General features: G+C 41.2%; 1 protein-coding gene across 1 annotated transcript in view; it reads right to left on the reverse strand.

Annotated features, from left to right (window-relative positions):
- The window catches only part of LOC117831738 (glutamate receptor ionotropic, NMDA 2A-like), a 50,734-nt gene that overhangs the window by 27,631 nt on the left and 1,830 nt on the right, over positions 1–21,273 (reverse strand). The window contains exon 2 of the mRNA XM_034710544.1: positions 19,000–19,119. The gene's annotated coding sequence lies outside the window, so the exon portion shown is untranslated. The remainder of the gene's footprint in view (positions 1–18,999; positions 19,120–21,273) is intronic.

A 21,273-nucleotide genomic window follows, 5' to 3' on the forward strand; every position in this document is an offset into this window, starting at 1 on the left:
CTCTGAATTTCACCCGCACAGTCAAATTAAGGGTTCCCATTTTTATATTTGGCAAACGCCTGCATGAGATCAGAGGAGTGGATGTGTCCGGTTGAGAGATGTTGAACACTGATGCGCTTTGAGGCAGCCTGCGCTGCGCTCACTGCGCTCTCTGCGCTCACTGCGCCAGCTCTCTCTCTGATCTGAAATGTGAGGAAATTCTGATACTTGACGTAAGAGCTGACAGAAGGGAATCAAATGGGTTCTGTTTGCGTCTCATACTGTCCAATAAGCATCGTTTGAACCCCACTTGCTCGTGTTTTAGGGGCTGATTCGCTCTCCGTATAGTGTGGGTGCCGCACTTTGGATAAGGGAGTCCTGTGGGGTATAGAGCGCCCACAATGAAGAAGACCCTGCAGGAGCATCACATCCAACATTAAACACAGAAGATTACAAAGTACTTACAGCATCTCCCTTCCACAGAGCTCCAAAACAGCGGTGCGAGATGACATTGCAACAGTCCCCTCTCTGCAGCCTCTGATGGGGATCACACACTCACACACACACACTGCAGCCACAGGACGGGGGGGAAGAGAGGTATCACCGAATCTCTGGTGATTAGATATTCCCACCGTGTCCCAGAATAAGAACCAAAATCTGAATGAAATCCCCCGCGGTGACTCCTCACACGCGCGCAGCAGCGAATAAAAATCACTGTTGTTGTAATCCAATCTTCATCGTGTGTGCGCGTGCTGCTGCTGCTGCTGCTGCTTCTTCTCCACTGCAATCTCTGCTGCTGGCCCCCGCGCATCGTGGGTGGGCTCAACCTGCCTCTGTGTGATCACAGCTCCCGGTATCCCGGTATTCCTGGCCCGGGCGAGGAGAGGAGAAGAGGCAGGTGAGCCGAGCCGGAGGACGCACAGAGACGCGCACGCACGTCGTTCACTACTACAGAGGAGGAGAAGCTCCGCAGCCTCTCTCTCTCTCTCTCTCTCTCTCTCTCTCTCTCTCTCTCTCTATCTCTCTCTCTTCTATCTCTCTCTCCCTCTCTCTCTCTCACTCTCTCTCTCTCTGCTCTCTCCTCTCTCTCTCTCTCTCTCTAACTCCCTCTCTCTCTCTAACTCCCTCTCTCTCTCTCTCTCTCTCTCTCTATCTCTCTCTCTCTCTCGTCGTGCACGTGTATGTGTGTGTCTCTCTGGTGTTGTGTGTGTGTGTGTGGTGTGTGTGTGTGTGTGTGTGTGTTTGAGAGAGAGAGCGCTTCAGTGCGCGTGCGTGTGATTTCACGTTGGGTCTCTCGCGCTTCTGCAGAGGCTCGGGCAGCTGGATGGATAGACGGACTGCTGGCGGTCCGTCGGTCTGTCGCTGCCTCTCTCTGGCTCTGCGCTAAAGCTCCTCCAGGAGGGAGCCAGGCTGAGAGGGACTAACAGAGAGGGACTAACAGAGAGGGACTAACAGAGGGGGACTAAAAGAGGGGGACTAAAAGAGAGGGACTAAAAGAGAGGGACTACCAGAGGCTGAGACTCTGAGAGGGACTAAAAGAGAGGGACTAAAAGAGAGGGACTAACAAAGAGGGACTAAAGAGAGGGACTAAGACAGGCTGAGAGGGACTAATAGAGAGGGACTAACAGAGAGGGACTAACAGAGAGGGACTACCAGAGGCCGAGACTCTGAGAGGGACTAAAAGAGAGGGACTAAAAGAGAGGGACTAACAGAGAGGGACTAAAAGAGAGGGACTAAGACAGGCTGAGAGGGACTAACAGAGAGGGACTAACAGAGAGGGACAAACACAGAGAGGGACTACAGAGAGGGACTAACACAGAGAGGGGACTAACAGAGAGGGACTAACAGAGAGGGACTAACAGAGAGGGACTAACACAGAGAGGGACTAACACAGAGAGGGACTAACAGAGAGGGACTAACACAGAGAGGGACTAACAGAGAGGGACTAACAGAGAGGGACTAACAGAGAGGGACTAACACAGAGGGACTAACACAGAGAGGGACTAACACAGAGAGGGACTAACAGAGAGGGACTAACAGAGAGGGACTAACACAGAGAGGGACTAACAGAGAGGGACTAACAGAGAGGGACTAACACAGAGAGGGACTAACAGAGAGGGACTAACAGAGAGGGACTAACAGAGAGGGACTAACAGAGAGGGACTAACACAGAGAGGGACTAACAGAGAGGGACTAACACAGAGAGGGACTAACAGAGAGGGACTAACAGAGAGGGACTAACAGAGAGGGACTAACACAGAGGGACTAACACAGAGAGGGACTAACACAGAGAGGGACTAACAGAGAGGGACTAACACAGAGAGGGACTAACAGAGAGGGACTAACAGAGAGGGACTAACACAGAGAGGGACTAACAGAGAGGGACTAACAGAGAGGGACTAGCAGAGAGGGACTAACACAGAGAGGGACTAACACAGAGAGGGACTAACAGAGAGGGACTAACAGAGAGGGACTAGCAGAGAGGGACTAGCAGAGAGGGACTAACAGAGAGGGACTAACAGAGAGGGACTAACAGAGAGGGACTAACAGAGAGGGACTAAGACAGGCAGAGAGGCAGAGTTTGTCCACATCACAAAATGAGTCAGACAACAACGTTAACCCCCCATCCTCAGACATTTCCCCGGTTCTATTCTCATCCCTGTCAAGATTACTCATTTCTCCAGCTCTCTTCATTCATGACTTTTGGGATTTTTTTTCATATACAGTCAATCCAGCAGGAGAACTGGGGCACAGCACAGCAGATAAAGGGGATATAAACACACACACACCAGCTAGTGGTGCAAAGAAAATACACTGTGATTAAACGGCTCATAAAACTCTATAGCTGTTCGGTTCAAAAGTGGAGACGTGGACGGACTAACAACCTGTGATTGAGACTAAAAAGTAAATCTGGAACAAAGACAGGTGTTCTGTTCATCTCTAAAGTCTTACAGTCATCTCTATGACAGAGGACGAGATACCTGCAGAGTTTACATGCTAGCAAAGTTCCTTCACGTTAGAAGATCTCCAAGCAACGTCAAAGCTCCTCAGCACCACCTACTGTTTCCTTTAACCTCCTCACTAACAGCTACTGCGTGACCGCCTGTAAAAACAGATCCTGATCTCCAGGATGGATTCATGTGATTTGTTTTCATGCAGAAGGTGCATAATTTGGCGTTGTAAAGTCTGCATTTGATGTGACAATCTCGCCCTCGCTCAGTTGAACTCTGTGTCTTCAAAGCTGCAATCTCATTAAAAAATTAGGCCAAAGGGAAAGTGCAAAAAAAACTGCAGCTCCTTAAGAGTCCACTTGAGGCTGGCTGGAAAGGTCAGGGGATATTGGCTATCATAGCCGACATTAAAATTAGCATTTTAACAGCAGAATTATCTTCTTACAGTCTGGTGCAGGAAACTGTTTTGGACTCTGTAGCTCTTGTCTTAATTCATCCACTAAATGCATCCATATTTATCATAATAAGGCAAAAAGAGTCATGCATAAATAACTAGATTTAAGGGTGTGGCAGCAAGTCTCCATCTTTTGATGGTTTCCTGATCAGGAGGTTGATTGAAATCTGCATTTTTTGGACCAGCCAAATCTGGCTGGTGACTGTCCACCAAGGACTCTGGTTCTTCTTGAGGTGTCTGCCTGTAACAGGAACTTTTTGCTCACCACTGTTGCAGGTCGTTGCTCATAAGAGGATTGAGGGGTCACTCCAAACCAGGAATGGAATTACTCTATATGCAGACGATGCACATATCTATCTATCTATCTATCTATCTATCTATCTATCTATCTATCTATCTATCTATCTATCTATCTATCTATCTATCTATCTGCAGTGTTCATTTTTAACTTTCACTTGGAGGTTGTTGTAAAATCCCACATCCCTTCTTCCTTCTGTCTCTCCTTGGTCTGTTTCTCTCTCTCTCTCTCTCTCTCCCACTCTTATTCTTTCTCTTTCTGGAGAGAGGAGTTGCAGAGAAAGGCAAAGAGTTAATCTGAGGGGGAGAGTGTGTGAGAGAGAGAGGGAGGGAGGGAAGGAGGGAGGGGATGTTACATGCAGTAATACAGGCTTCACAAATGGGTATATAGTCACAATTCACACCTGACTGAGCAAACGACTATCAAACGACTGGAGAGGCTCAAAGACGGCTGAGTGTGTGTGTGCGTGCGTGCGTGCGTGTGTGTGTGTGTGTGTGTGTGTGCGTGTGTGTGTGTGAGTGGGTACTGGACACTGAGTCTCCTGCAGTGTGTGGATGTACCATCTAACTCTGTGCTATTCTTGTGCCTGCAGCTTTAAAAAAAAAAAGCGATTTTAGGATTCATTGCAGAGCCGTGATGCACCACGCAGCCACACTTGTATTCCAGGAGAGTAAACAAGCAAGTTTCAATCTTGCGCTGACCCTGATACTGTAAGAGAGAGAGCTATAGGAGTCCTACAGGCGCAGGCTGCTACATGCAGCAACAACTGAGACTGCAGAGCTGTGAACAGTAAGCATGATAAATATCACAGGACGCCATTAAGACTTTGAAAATACCAAAAGGCCCTGAGAGGTTAGCATGAGCTCATTACCAGGCATCATACACACATGAGAGCATGTCACTGCAGGGACACTACTGTGATACTAGAAGGCAGGGGTTCCCAAAGTGTGGGTCAGGACCCCCTGGGGGGTCGTGAGAAGTCTTCCAGAATGTTTCTAAAAATATTTGTATCATTATTATTATTTATTTTTGTTCATTTACCCTGTTTTCTCATGTTTATCTTCCTTTTGCTTGTACTGTTAATTATTATTAACCCATATTGGCTGTTGTAACTCCCTCCTCTTCAGTCTTCCCCACAAACTTCTCCATAAACTTCCAACTAGTCCAGAATTCAGCTGCCCGGATCACAACCAGAACCCCTTCCATCGAAGACATCACCCCTGTCCTACAACAACTCCACTGGCTGCCTTTAAGATCCTTCTGCTCACATTCAAAGCTCTCCACAACCTTTCACCTCCACCTCAGATCCTCTTCCTCCATGCTCCTCACTGTACCCAACGCTCGCCTAACCACCATGGGATCTAGAGCTTTCAGCAGTGCAGCCCCTAATCTCTGGAACTCCTTACCACTAACCATCCATAACTTAGACTCTCTTCCAAATTTCCAATCCTGCCTCAAAACCCTCCTTTTGAGAACAACATAGTCTCTATAAACTCCTCACATGTACCTTTTTATTGCATTTCACCATCCATTCATTGTGTTCTTTTCATATTGTATATTGTTTGTTTTATTAAGTGCTTTTTATAAAATATTGTGGTTTTATTATTGTTACATTGGTAAGGCGTCCTGAAATAAAATGTATTATTATTTCTTTATTAGTATTATTATTATTATTATTGTATTTTTCAATTGTTTCTTCTCTTTGTTGGTTTTGTATTACTTATATATAATTTGTTATCTTGTGGTGAACAAAGAAATACTGACAAAATGCAATAAAAAAAGTTGAATGACAAAAGTTATCTAAAAATAGTACATTTTACACATTTATAGTAAAGAATATAGACAAAAATAGAAACTAAATTTGAAATAAAACCTTGAATTTTCTGCCTTTCTTTGTTTCCAGATGACTCCTAACTGTTATCTTATTCTATTTTTATGTATTTATTCATTCATTTATTTAATTTTATTTATCTACTCAGTTTTATTGATATTTTTCAGCCTTAGTTTTATTTTTCACTCTTATCCTTACCTTTTAAATCTATTTATTTTAACTATTTTTATTTCTTAATTTGATGCTTTAACTTATTTTAATTACACATATTTTATTTTGGTGTGCATTGGTCTCTATTTTATTTTATTTGTATGTTGTTCTTATTTTTAATTTGTATTTTTATTAGTTTTATTATTATCTTCCACTAAAGTGTCTTAGCATTGTTTCATTTCTGCTTCTTTCTTGTTTTCAATCGCTGTAAAGCACTTTGGGTTGCATTTTATCTGTATGAAAGGTGCTATATAAATAAAGCTTGATTGATTGATTGATTGAAGTTTAGGGTTAGTGAACAGTTAATTATTTAAAGCATCAGTAGCAGCAGGTTCATTCATAACACACAGGAAACACAGACACATGCTCATATAGGGAGAGTCATTTTCTGCAGACCAGCTAAATGAAGACACATTTATTTTATTTTATTTATTATGTATTATCTAAAAGGACCGTGCATATTAATTAACACTTCTGTAAATATGCCAGAGTTAGCCAAAAGGCTAGTTTACATCCGTAGTCCCTTACCAGATGTTAAAAAGGCTCCCTAAAAGGATCAAGATTAAACAAAGATAAAATAGAGTAAAATAAGAAGGTAGAGGAGAAACCAAAACACAAACAAACAAACAGAAAAGAGAAGAAAAGAAAAGTACAAATAGCACCATGCAATTAAAAATGACTAAAAGCCACATAAGGACATGATGTGACCGTCTTTGAGAAAGTGTCCATGGACATAAAATACATGGAGCAAGACAATCAGGAAGCAGCACATGAGGAAATGTTAAAGAAGACACATGCAGACACAACAGGACAACAGTTAACAGTGCTGTACATGTTTGCACCAGGCAGTGACTACCAATCATTAAACTAGCTGCATGCAATTCAGAAAAAGGGACCAGGGACAGTGGGGGTCTTTGGAACCTACATTTTGGGGGTCGCGGTCTGAAAAGATGAAGCGGTCCTGAGCCTATATATAGGAGGACTTTAAGGATATTAAAACAGGAGCTACAGAGAGCACTGCATTTATTTGGGAGGAATAATGTGAAGAACAAAAAGGGAAAGTTTGACTCGAGCTGCAATACCTTGGACAATTCAAATGCAAATTAAGCCGAGAAGCATAATATTCATGCAGGAAATAAAAATGCAGTAAAGTACCATTGAGTCACCAAATCTCTACGAATATCTAATAAAATGTTCCTGCACAGCACAGAGAGCTGGATGTGCTTTTTATTGCATTGTTTACTATACTGTACTGATGGAGCCGATTGTGCAACCTCCCCACAGCCTGCCTGGTCAGACTATCTACTGTATCCTGTTTCATTATTGATTTGGCACATAAACTGCGATGCAACAGCCTACATTTGACTAGTGACCTGATTGTCATTTTCACTTAATTGTGAGTGAGCTGGAGGCGGTGCAGAATGCAGACTCTGTAAGTCCTCTGGAGGGTCACAGGGAGGCTGAAGGGTGGACGGATCACCGGTCTCTCACAACCTCAGGGAGAAAACAAACTTTACACTTAGCTGTTTCTTAATGTTCTTTCTGCACTGAATTAAGCACGCCTCAGTGCCGCCATTGATTTCTGTGTTCTGTTTTTTTATTTACGGTGTCATTAAAAAGTTTGAAGGGCAATCTAATCTTCTCTTTTTTCCCAGTCACCTTTATCTTCCTCTAAGATTATGTAAATAGTGTCTCTGTTTAAAGAGATAGCAGGTTGAGTGACAGAGAGTAAGCAAAGAGGCAAAGTCATGAGTCAGATTCTGATCAGTGCAGACAGCAGCAGGTGTTACAGGTTGGCTTAACAGTGGAAACTGAATATTTAACCACAGATGGTTTCAGGATCAGTGTATCACAACTTTCACTTCTGTGCCCTCGTAGCTTATCGAGGAGTGTTGAAATCTAATCCTTTGTGTTTGGTTCAGTCAGAGCACGGAGGAATAACGGTGCTGTATTTGTTGATTGTGGTTTTTATTGGTTTGGACTGATCAAACTGAGGAGCTGCTTATTGTGTGCTCTTTAGTCCAAGTCAAATTTCACGAGGAGGTCAATAATGCATATCATATCATGTCGTGTCGAGTAGGAGCCAAATCTTAGAGGCATATTAAATACCTTAGGAGACATTTTTAGTTACATTTTGGAGGAGGTGCACGTCAGGCTACATGTGTAGGACTCGGCGTAGGTACGGGGGATACACAGACCTGGTACATGCATAGGCTACGGCGTCAATTCAACGCAGGAGTATAAACCAGACTGAAGTAATGGAACAGTTGTTCGACGGGTCTTTTGTTAGTTATTGTTAATTTAGCTAATCTTAGTTTTAGGTGACATCCTTTAATGTTGAATAGAGTTACATACAGCAGACTAACAGCCTTTACAGCATCGAGGAGGAGATCATACCATGACTAACCTGCTGAATGAACTTAAAAACACAGAATTAAAAATAATAATGATAATAATAATAATAATAATAATAATAATAATTATTATTATTATTATTTTGATTATTTTGATTATTATTATTATTATTATTATTATTATTATTATTATTATTATTATTATTATTATTTTTACCGTCATTATTATTATATTATCACTATTATCATTATTGTCATTCTTCTTCTTCTTATTATTATTATTATTATTATTATTGTGGTTAAAATTATATTTATTATTATCACTACTTTCATAATTTTCATTATTATAATTTGTATAATTATTAATTTTATTATTTGTATTATTCTATATTATTATTATTATTATTATTATTGTTTTTATAATTATACTTTTTATTATCACCATTTTACTTTTATTATTACTTTTATTATTATAATTATTATTATGTCATTATTTTTATTGTTATTATCATTACTGTTTTTATTTTAATTATTTTAATTATTATTTTTACTGTATTATTATTGCTGTTCATATTACTGTTATTATTATTATTGTTATTATTATTATTATTATTATTATTATTATTATTATTATTATTATATTATCACTATTATTATTATTATTATTATTATTATTATTATGGTTATAATTATATTTATTATTATCACTACTTTCATAATTTTCATTATTATAATTTGTATAATTATTAATTTTATTATTTGTATTATTCTATATTATTATCATTATTATTATTATTATTATTATTATTATTATTATTGTTTTTATAATTATACTTTTTATTATCACCATTTTCATAATTTTTACTTTTATTATTATAATTATTATTATGTCATTATTATTATTGTTATTATCATTACTGTTTTTATTTTTATTATTTTAATTATTATTATTTTTACTGTTTTATTATTGCTGTTCATATTACTGTTATTATTATTATTATTATTATTATTATTATTATTACTGTTATTATACACAATAATAATTATAAATGTATTTATCGTATCTTATACTATCATATCACACTGTATCATTCTGTATCATATTCTATCATATCGTATTGGATTATATCGTTGTATATAGTACAGTATCTCATTGTATAGCATCACGTTATGTTACAATGTTACAATGTCATTTAGCAGACGCTTTTATCCAAAGCGACGTACATACGAGAACAAGAACAACACAAGCAAAGATCAAGACAAGAGGAAACAAGGTCAGTAAGAGGAACAAAGTGCTTCAAGTCAATTTGGGTGCAGGTACTGCCAAGCAGTGTAAAGGCAATGCACAAAACGTTATGTCTTATTGTAACAAAGAATCTTATCGTCAAGTATCTGATCCTAACATATCTCATCGTATCGTGACATATGAAGCATCCTATCCTCATGTTTTGTATCTTGTTGTAAAACCTCCACCAGCAGCTAAAATGCTGGATCACATTTCTGTGAGCACACCCTTCCATGCACCGCTCCAACACTGTCATCTGTAAGCCTGTTATGTGCAGCTTGACTCTCTCTCTCTCCTTCTCCTCCGTCTCTCTGTTCTCCCTCCTCCCTCTGCCTGCAGCACAGCAGAGTGATATTAGCACTCAGGTAGGAGGAGGTGATTCAGAGGGACAGGTAGTGCAGAGACTGTCTCTCAGACATTCACTCACAGGGCGGCAGGATTTTGGTGAGGAGTTCTGAATCCTCCTTTAACTTTGGTACTGTTTCCCCCCCCCCGGGCGAGTCTCAGAGTGCTTGTTCCACTTTGGGCTGCAGACCCCAGGAAGTCTGAGTATGTTGCACCTGGACCCTTCTACTACTGAGCCATGTTGCTGTAAGACGTGCAGAATGTGGTTTTGGCGTTGTCTGAATGGCAGCATATGTTGCTCCTAAACTCCTAAACTCCAGGTGCTGGAGAGGAAAACGTGGAATCAGGACCGCTACAGAAAAACCAGGTCGAGTGAGACTTCGCCTGAAGAACAGAGTGACCTCTTTAAGGGAAACTTGAGGAGGAGCCAAACAACCGCGTGCCTGTTGTTCGTACCTGATGTGAAGGTGCTTTCTTGCTCCGTACTCTGTTGCAAACTGCCTCTGTGCAAATCAGCACTCATGGTCCACTGGAGCCAGAAGGACAACGTCAGATGGTGCCCTAATGCCTTCATGTTGGACGCTTTCCAGACAGTTTGGCTGCACCTTCTTGTACACGAATATCAGGGGCAGGGCAGATCATCACTAGTGGACCATACAGCTAAACATTAAGTAAATGCATGTGACTGAACGCCAACGAGGCGGATTCAGCGCTCATTAATCTTGTGGGGAGTCCATGAGGTAAGGCTGTGACAGGCACAGAGGACTGGACAGATCCTCTGATCCTCTGACTCTCAAAGAATAAACTCCAGGATTACAGGAACACAACTTCTCTCAGCACTCTCTCCTCCCCTGTCTCCCTTCAGCTGTCCTATCAATACAAGCTAAAACACCAAACTCTCTTACTGCAGTGTGTTCTGGATGCTCAGATACCTGCAGGCCTTCAGTGTAGTCTCTGCTGCAGGTTGTTCTGACTCTGCCGATGTTTGCTGCTCAAACACGACTGAGAGATAACGCCAAATGAGACGTCCACTATCTGGAATTAACAGCATAAACGGAGGCCAGATCTGTGCGTTGACAAAATGTTAACTTGGTAATGACTTGTTAATGAGTTGTGCAAACAGAGGCGTTTACTTTGATGCAGGCTGATAAGGAGAATTTGCATCAGTCAATTTGTTTTCTTTTAAAGATGTGTTGTTTGGGCATTTTCGCCTTTATCTGGAGAGAGACAGGAAATGTGGGGAGTGGAGAGCCTCGGTCATTTGCATGCAGTAAATGATTGTGCCTGGAATCAAACCTAAGACCTCTGTGACGAGGGCTATAGCCTCTGCATATGGGGTGCACGCTTTGACCGCTAGGCCAATGGCACCCCACATCAGCCAATTTCATTCAGATTCTGCATGGAAACAAATAAAAATGCAGAATCTGGGGGGCGCCTTGGTCTAAGCGTGCACCCTATATACAGAGGCTATAGTCCTTGTTGCAGAGGTTGCAGGTTCGACTCCAGGCCTCGACCATTTCCTGCATGTCTTCCCACGCTCTCTACTCCCCACATTTCCTGTCTCTCTCCAGATGTCCTGTCCATTAAAGACCAAAACGCCCCAAAAATATATAATTCTTAAAAATGCAGGGTGCAGATTTGCCCTACTGCTTAACTTGCGCCCCCATGTGGCGGGCGGCCTGGGTTTGAGTCCAGCCTGCAGCTCCTTTCCTGCATGTCATTCCTCCTTTCTCTCCCAGTTTCCTACACTATCCACTGTCCTCTCCCTCTGTCAATAAAGGTGTAAAAGCCTAAAAACCTGGGGCGTTGGTGGCCTAGCGGTCTAAGCGCCCCAGATACAGAGGCTACAGTCCTCGTTGCAGGGGTCGCCGGTTCCATTCCCGGCTGGTCGACCATTTCCTGTCTCTCTCCAGCTGTCCTGTCCATTAAAGACCAAAACGCCCCCAAAAATATATAATTCTTAAAAATGCAGGGTGCAGATTTGCCCTACTGGTTAAGTTGCGCGCCCATGTTGCAGGCGGCCTGGGTTCGAGTCCAGCCTGCAGCTCCTTTCCTGCATGTCATTCCCCACACTCTCTCCCAGTTTCCTACACTATCCACTGTCCTCTCCCTCTATCAATAAAGGTGTAAAAGCCTAAAAACCTGGGGCGTTGGTGGCCTAGCGGTCTAAGCGCCCCAGATACAGAGGCTACAGTCCTCGTCGCAGGGGTCGCCGGTTCGATTCCCGGCTGGTCGACCATTTCCTGCATGTCTTCCCACGCTCTCTACTCCTCACATTTCCTGTCTCTCTCCAGCTGTCCTGTCCATTAAAGACCAAAACGCCCCAAAAATATATAATTCTTAAAAATGCAGGGTGCAGATTTGCCCTACTGGTTAAGTTGCGCCCCCCATGTAGCGGCAGCCTGGGTTTGAGTCCAGCCTGCAGCTCCTTTCCTGCATGTCATTCCTCCTTTCTCTCCCAGTTTCCTACACTATCCACTGTCCTCTCCCTCTGTCAATAAAGGTGTAAAAGCCTAAAAACCTGGGGTGCTGGTGGCCTAGCGGTCTAGTTGCGCCAGATACAGAGGCGACAGTCCTCGTTGCAGGGGTCGCCGGTTCCATTCCCGGCCGGTCGACCATTTCCTGCATGTCTTCCCCCGCTCTCTACTCCCCACATTTCCTGTCTCTCTCCAGCTGTCCTGTCCATTAAAGACCAAAACGCCCCCAAAAATATATAATTCTTAAAAATGCAGGGTGCAGATTTGCCCTACTGGTTAAGTTGCGCCCCCATGTTGCAGGCGGCCTGGGTTCGAGTCCAACCTGCAGCTCCTTTCCTGCATGTCATTCCCCACACTCTCTCCCAGTTTCCTACACTATCCACTGTCCTCTCCCTCTGTCAATAAAGGTGTAAAAGCCTAAAAACCTGGGGTGCTGGTGGCCTAGCGGTCTAGTTGCGCCAGATACAGAGGCGACAGTCCTCGTTGCAGGGGTCGCCGGTTCCATTCCCGGCCGGTCGACCATTTCCTGCATGTCTTCCCCCGCTCTCTACTCCCCACATTTCCTGTCTCTCTTCAGCTGTCCTATCAAATAAAGGCAAAAAGACCAAAAATGAATGAAATAAATAAATAAGGAAGCAGAATCTGCAGGCGTAGGACAAGACATGCAACGTGATCCCCAAACCACCCAAGATTGATCTATCTCCAGCCAACGCCATGATATCATCAGCTAACTCCACCTTTATTCTCACTTCTTGAGATGCTAGTCTAATGGTGAACAATGCAAACTGCAGGAAGTCCTGTATCGCCAACCATCAGTTACCCCAGAGGCTGCAAACGTCATCTCCCTCACCCAAAGGTGACAACAGTTGATGGCTTCCCAGATCAGGATTTAATGCACACCCTGCAGCCAATCAGAGCTGAGTATTCCTGATCCTTGTCACCGATGTTTGCTGGAGCCCGTCCTCTGTCCTCTCTTAACGCGTGTGTGAGTCCTCAGCATCGTTGGGCTCTAACAGGCTGAGATAACAAGGCTAACGTGTTCAGCAGTCGTCCATGGCGAGTTTCCCTTTTGCAGCGTTCTCTTCATGAACCCCGGAGCGGCGTCGGTTCTATTTTCAGCCAGAACGTAAAAAAAAAAAAAAGGTTATCAGGGCGACGAGTGGGTGAGAGAGAGAGACGTCTACATGTGATTGTGTTGAGAGTGTCAGGGCGTGTGGTGGCTTGCGGATACCAGGGGTGTCAGACATGCTGGGCTGCCATGTGAATGTGTGTATGTGTGTGTGGGTGTGTGTGTGTGTGTGTGTGTTGGGGACCTGCTAGGGGAGGGAGCAGGAGGGTGTTACCAGGTCACCAAACAGCTGTCTGGGAGACAGAATGGCCGCAAGGGGTGAGCGACACACACACACACACCCCTCACACACACACACACACACACAGGGAGGGAGAAAGGACAGATGCAACATCATCCATCGCCCCTAAACACACACACACTCTCTCACACACTCACACACACTTCTACACACCATATAGAGATCAATCCACTTCCTTTATGTTCCCTGATCTTTTCATTGAGAGTGTCGTTCTCTGCTTCCTGTGGTTTTTCAGATGCAGTGATCTGATGGGAGAAATCAATTGCTCATTTCTCCCTCTCTCCCTCACACACACACACACTCAGGCGCACACACACACACACACACACACACATAAATCTTTACATGTATGGTGCTCGGTTCTGCTCTTGCAGTGCACATGATTGAGAGCCCCACAGCAGCACAAACACAAACGTATACAAACACACTGAATATCTCATGCTCAGCTCTCCCTCTGGTTTCTGCTCAGACTTTGAGTCCACGCTGCAGCTTCACCGCCGAGGCCTACACCGTCGTGATCACGACACGCAGGCGTTGGAGGATCCACGTCGCTCTGCCTAAACATCAGCCAACAGTGAGATTTCTATGCTCGTCATATTTCATGTTTCTGGTCCTGCAACACTCTCTGCTTCTTTGTGCACAGGAAACTATGGCGACGTGTTCTGCTGGAGTTGGAGCTGATAAATGCTGAGCAGCAGTTAATCATACTGCAATCATTGCAAAGAAGAAAAGAGAGGAGACGTCAGAGGAGGAAGAGGAATGTACGGACGCTGAATCAGTGAAGGCAGAGGACACAGAGACACTGAAAAAAGGCTGTAAATACAAGGCTACCCAGCCGACCAATCAGAGAGCTTGCAGTCTGTGGTGTTGCACTTCAGGCTGCAGAAAGAAGTCAGGTTTTAAAGCGATGTATGAAAGAAGTCAAGAGAAACACCTGTGTGTGTGTGTCAGCATGTTCAAGGTGTGTGTTGAAAGAGAAATATGTAAAGACAGGAACTTAGGTGAAGAAGAAAATTCAACCACATGACTACCATCACTTCATGAAAGTGTGTTTCTGTCACCTCAGCACATTTCATCATCTTTGGGCTGCAGTGTTTTTCATTTATGACCCTTACAAGTCAAGACTAAGTGTGCATAAGGATATCCTCCTTTCTATGTTGAAATTATTTGATGCTCCAGACTGGAAGGACAGGACATGGGTCTCAATCTGAGAAAAACAAGCCAACTTCTTACTTTAAAGTGATTTGAGCTTTTTGGTCTCCACCGATTGAAGTTTTCTTCAGGACAACATCTCTTTTGCAATTTTTGGTTAGGGTTAGGGTGTCTGGAACATCGTAAAAGTCAAACTCTTTTTCTTGCAACCTTAAAAAAGTCGTCCCTGAGTTTATCTCGTGCTCTGGTCTCAGTCCCGTCTCACCTCCAGCTCATCCACAACTTAACAACCAGACTTTAAACAAACACCGAGAAAGGAGACCAGATCACCCCGATCCTCAGATCTCTTCTCTGACTTCAGATCAGGTACATGATTGATTTTAAACTCCTACTCATCACCTTTAAAGCTCTACATGAACTCACCTCTCCTACATCACAGATTCACTAACACCCCATGAGCCCAGCTGCTGTTCCTGTTCCTCAGGAAGAATCCTCGTCTCAGATCTGACAGAACGCCTTGTCACTAAAGGTGACGTGGCGTTTTCTGTGAGAGCCCTGAAGAGGTGAGGTCAGCTAAATCAACACCTTATTTTAGATCTACCTTTACTAAAATGCCTTTCTATAAAGAATGTGATGATTGCCTTTATTTTATTATTATTTTGTAATAATTATTTCACTTTATTTCATTTTATTTTCTTTCATTTTATGTATTATATTTTATTTTTGTTATCCTATTTATCTTAATTATTTTATTGATCTTACTTCTTTCATTTGTTCAATTTATTAGATTATTTTTATTCATCTTATTTTTTTCATTTTATTTATTATATTCCACTTTTTTTATCTTACTTATTTCATTTTATTTTATTTCATTTTATGTTTTATATATTCTATTTATCCTATTTATCTATTTTGCATATTTATTAGATTCATTTCATTCATCTAATTAATTGTTTTATTTCATTTTAATTATTATATTCTGCTTTATTTATCTTGCTTAATTTTTTTATTTCATTTCACTTTATGTATTATATATTCTATTTATCCTATTCATCTATTTTGTTTTATTTATTAGATTCATTTCATTCATCTAATTGTTTTATTTCATTTTAATTATTATATTCTGCTTTATTTATCTTGCTGAATTTTTTTTATTTCATTTCACTTTATGTATTATATATTCTATTTATCCTATTTCTCTATTTTGTTTTATTTATTAGATATTTTTATTCATCTTGGGGTTTTTTTCATTTTATTTATTATATTCTACTTTATTGATTTTATTTTATTTGATTTGATTTGATTTATTATATTCCACTTTTTTATCTTACTTATTTCATTTTATTTCACTTTATGTATTATATATTCTATTTATCCTATTTATCTATTTTGTTTTATTTATTAGATTCATTTAATTCATCTAATTAATTGTTTTATTTCATTTTAATTATTATATTCTACTTTATTTATCTTGCTTATTTTATTGTATTTCATTTTATGTATTATGTTTTATTTAACTAATCATATTTAATTTATCTTATTCTATTTTATTGCATTTTATATATCATGTTCTAATTTATTTATCTCATTTAATTCGTTTAACTGATTTATTTTGTTGTATTTATCTCATCCATTTCATCTCATTTTATTTCCCATCATGTAATTTATTGTATTGTATTGTGCACCTTGTTTAACTGGCTCCATATTGGTGTTTATTTGACTGTATTTTAATGATCTATTTATTTTCTACACATTTGTGCAGAATAATTCCCCGTCCCTTTAAATGGATATTAATAGCACTTCAGTAATTGACTCAACAATGAACAGTGATATTAATGAGGTTTAGCCATACATTACAAATCTCCCTGCAAAGTAAGCAGTGAAGGGAAACGATTGCTCTTATTCTTATTTTGTGTAGTACAAGATGTCAGGTACTCAGCATCCACCCACACCCTCCTCTGAGCATTTCCAGACTAAGCACCTATAAGCCTCATTAGCTACCAATGCAATAATATGATGAGATCAGGAATTATTCCGCTTCCCTGAGCAGCATGACTTCATCCATGATTGTTACTGCGCCACTGGTTGCATCACCAAATAGCAGAAGTATTGACCTTTTTTCCCTGCATGCCAGCAGAGTTTACTGCGTGGACTCTAAGCATTCCCAGCTTCATGCAGCCGAGCCCGAGGTTCAGGCCAATGCTGAGGAATCAAAATAGCTGCTCATGCTGGAGGTTTCCTGCTTCTTGGTAGAATTTTAAATTGTGCTTTTCATCCAAAACAACATGAATGCGCATCTTAAGCTGCAGGCGTAGGTGTTAGACCACAAGTCTCCAAAAGTAGTATGGGAGGTGGAGTTAATCAGGCACCTCTCCTTTGGACTCATGTACCAGCTTGGGTTGAGGTTGAGGATTAGTATAAATTACATTGACAGACTTCTTACTACTAAGAATGAGCTTAAAGGGTTGCTTTTCATTGTTGAATAAAAGAAAGAAAGCAGAGAACTGAGAGACTTCTGCAGCCATCAGAGAAATCAGGGAGGAACTTCAACATAAAAATGAGTATAGGTGCAAACTTTGTTAAGTTAAACAAGCATATTAAGATTATATCCATATAATGCATAACTAGCTTATCTACAATAAGTATGCACAGTCACTAAATGTGTCTTTTTCTGCTCTTATGTCGGGTCTATTCGAGTAACCAGGTAGGTGAGGTGACGGTCATTGTGCAGGAGATGAAGTACACCCAAGATGGTGAAGGCCTATCTCCCTCACAAGGATTTAGAGAGAGTGGTCCATGCCTTTGTTACTCCTAGGCTTGATTATTGTAACTCTTTGTATGTGGGCTTAGAAATGTCGTCTATTCAGCGCCTGCAGCTTGTTCAAAATGCTGCTGCTGGCAGGAACAAGAGGGAGCACATCACACCTGTGCTGCATGCTCTCCACTGGATCCCAGTCTGCACAGGATTGATTTTAAGATTGCACTTTTAAAGTACAAGACCCTGAATGGATTGGCACCATCCTACTTGGCTGATCTTCTCTATGTCCATAACCCAGCTGGAGCACTGAGGTCAACAAACCAGCTGCTCCTGGATGTGCCTGAAAGTCGCCTTAAAACCCGGGGGGACCGAGCCTTTGCAGCAGCGGCCCCCAAGCTCTGGAACGGCTTGCCACTCCAATTAAGATCGCTCCCCCTCTGATGAATGTTTTAAATCTTTGTTGAAGACACATCTCTTCAACGAACATGCTGGCTCACCTCATCCGCCACCACCCAGAGATAGCAATTGCAGAGGATGGCAAAGGTAATGCTGAGATATCCGCCCAAAAACCAACCAACCAACCAACGCTCGCCACTGTAAGCTTATCTAAGCCGCCCCCCATGATCGAGCTTTCCTTTGGGAAAGTCTTACCTACTCATAATATGAACATATTCTTGTTCTGCCTTCCTGTCTTTAATTTACCCACACACTCATCATCACACCCCACATACTGATGGCCTTCTCCCCTGCACTCCTCCCATCCAGCTCTGATAGAAGAGAGGAGAGGGGCGCTAGAGCTTTAAGAGAAGCGTCCGGGTACAGGGAGGTGGGGCGGCTGATCTGGAGCCTCAGTAAGTTGAATCAAAGGTCAAGGAGGCGCAGGAAAGTCTTCAAGCAAAACTACAAAATTAGTCATCTCACTGAAAGATGATGACACTTCACTCTCTGATACAGCAGCCACAACAAGCAGGACTGATCTGTCCCCCCAGAGGACACAGACCGTTACATGAGCAGGGCCTAAAGACCAGACCAGAGCCGTCAGAGTCCTGGAAACCACAAAAGCACAAAAAGGTATGAAATCAACCCAAAGAGGAGACAGAGGAGAGACACTTTCATGCTCTGTGTGACACCACACCGTCCTCAGACTGAGCTGTGTCATCACACTCATAATGAAACTACTTTTGTGACCACGTCCCTGATTTCCTCCGAGAGCTTTAAAGGAAGGATTCCTGTGAGTTCAGACTCTCTGCAATAAGGAGTCACTTTGAGGGATGCTGCTCTCTCAGATGCTCTGCCTCAGGTTTCTGCAGGAGGATCTAAGGTGTAGGTTCAAGAGGATCAATCAAACCAGCACTGATTCCTTTCTGTTAAACTGCTTTTGTGTTTAACTAAATGCATTTAACCCCAAAAGGGTCTTTAACCTTCAAAATAAAAGCCCTTTGTCTCCAGAAGTTACCTTAAACACCTTATAAGCCTCCTTCTTGTTTCACTTCTCTTTGGTTTCACTCAGTCTTTAGGTTTCTTAGAGTTCTTACCCGACCATGAACGAGATGTCTGTCCTGAATCCTGGGAGACGTGAGGTGGAGGCAGAAGGAGATGATGAGGGTGAAGACTAGGAGGGGGGGACTGCAGAACCACAGTCTCTCTATTACAACCTGCACAATGCATAGTAAACAGTCACTAAAACATGCATTTAATGCTGTTTACTTTCTCTTTACACTCACAACAACACAACAAGAACTCCTCACAGTTTGTTTTTAAATCACATTCAATAAGAAGTTTTAGAAATCAAGTCAAATCAAACGTCACAAACCCAGGAGTGGTTTTAGATTCAGATTTAGATTTTAATGCTCATTTTAACAAAGTAATAAGTTCTTCATTTTATCACCTTAGACCAGGGGTGTCCAAACTTTTTTCAAAGAGGGCCACATTTGATGTTGTCAGAATACTTCAGGGCCAGTGGCTCCTACTGAGACTTAGGTGACTTAGGAATCATAACAGTTATATATGAAATCTCTATTTAATAACAATTATTTTACATTTTTTTCTCAATAAATCAGTAACTAGGAAGTCCCCAGTTCTCCACAAGCCACTTAAACATGAGCGAACTTTATCTTCTTCTGTAGAATGTTTTTCATTCGGGTCGGGCAATGTGGGAAAAAATATTGTCTTGTTATTTTTCTATGGCAGGATCAGGATCTGGATTTCATCACACTTCTATTTCATGTTGTTTTTAAGACTTTTCTGACCAGCAGACAACATTTTAAGAACTAAATAATTCTTGTCCTACATTCTGAACTATTTTTTCTGCACCAAATTTTGCCTTTTCTGCACAATTTCCTAATTTTGATCTTGTCTTGTGTCTTCTGAACTTTTAGTGTTCATCAAGAACATTTTCACATCATGATAAAAACATTAATTTGAAAAAAACTGTCAATTCTTGTGTTTCCTCCTAATTATATTCCTGCAGAATATCCAGAGCTTTGCATTTATAAAAGTAGTCCATATGAAGCTTTTTGAGACGTTTCTGGATTGACTTTAGTTTTGTTTGTGCGCTTGAAAGAAACTGCAAATGTACAGGTGATTCAGAAGGTGATTAATTTCTTTGCTATAATAACACATTTTAAGATGGAAGCTTGGGGCCATAATTAAATGGACATTGGGCCGCAATTGGCCCCCGGGCCGTACTTTGGACACCCCTGCCTTAGACAGAAAAGTCAGACCTTTTTTATCCCAGAGAGACGCTGAAATTTTAGTTCATGCTTTTTTATCTCCACTCGTCTTGATTAATGCAAATCTCTTTTTACCAGTCTGTCCAAAAAGTCTCTGAAAAAACTGCAGCTCATTCAGAACGCTGCTGCCAGAGTTTAACAAGGAAAAAGAAAACCAATCACATGACCCCTCTTCTTCAAGGTCTGCACTGCCTCCCTGTTTCTTTTAGATTTTTAAGTTCTTTTACTTTCTTTTTTAAAAGCTGCTCAATACATCACAGATCTCCTGTTATTATGTTCCAGCTCGATCACTGATAAAAGATGTTCCTCATGTGTTCCTCACAAAGAGAGAGACCTTTCTGTTTTTATGCCCCTAAACTCTGAACTCTCTGGACATTAAAACTGTGATCTCAATGTGTGTTTTTAAAACTTAACTTCAGACTACATTTTTAATCTGGCCCTGGACTTAATTATTTTTATTTATTTAATTTGATTATATATTTTGATATTATATATTTTATTTACATATTTATTTATCTGGTATTTATCTGATGTTATTCTTTTTTTTTTTTCTTTTTTTTTTTTCCTCTTGTCTGCATATATATTTCTGTTTTGTGTCATGTTTGTCACAAACTGTCAAATATTCATGCAATTTATTCTTGCAGCAAAAGAAAAGAAAAAAAACCTTTTTCTTCTGTGCTTGTGACTGTGTGCATGCAACCATCACCATCTCTCTTAGAACTCTGGCCTATCTTTTATTGGCAGCTAATATCATGTTCTGTAAAAGAGGGCGTGCACACCTAGGTGGGCCAAAAAAAAAAAATAAGAGAAAGTGAAAGAAAGATTACATAAGGATATACAAAGGGACAGGGAGAGAGAAGGAGAGAGAGACCTAACACACTTAGATGGAGAGGGACCATCTCACCATGATGCCAAAAAAAATCTGTGTGGTGATCCTAATGATTAAGCAACCCTTAGTGTCCACAATCATTACTGAAGCTTGGGTCGCAGAGGGTTGCCGCCGTGCTGTGTTCTATTTGTGTAACAAGACCACCCCTGGTGCAGATGAAACCACTTGGGTCAGATCAGCCGAGCGGT

This window comes from Notolabrus celidotus, chromosome 20 (assembly GCF_009762535.1).
Source record: "Notolabrus celidotus isolate fNotCel1 chromosome 20, fNotCel1.pri, whole genome shotgun sequence".
NCBI lineage: Eukaryota > Metazoa > Chordata > Actinopteri > Labriformes > Labridae > Notolabrus > Notolabrus celidotus.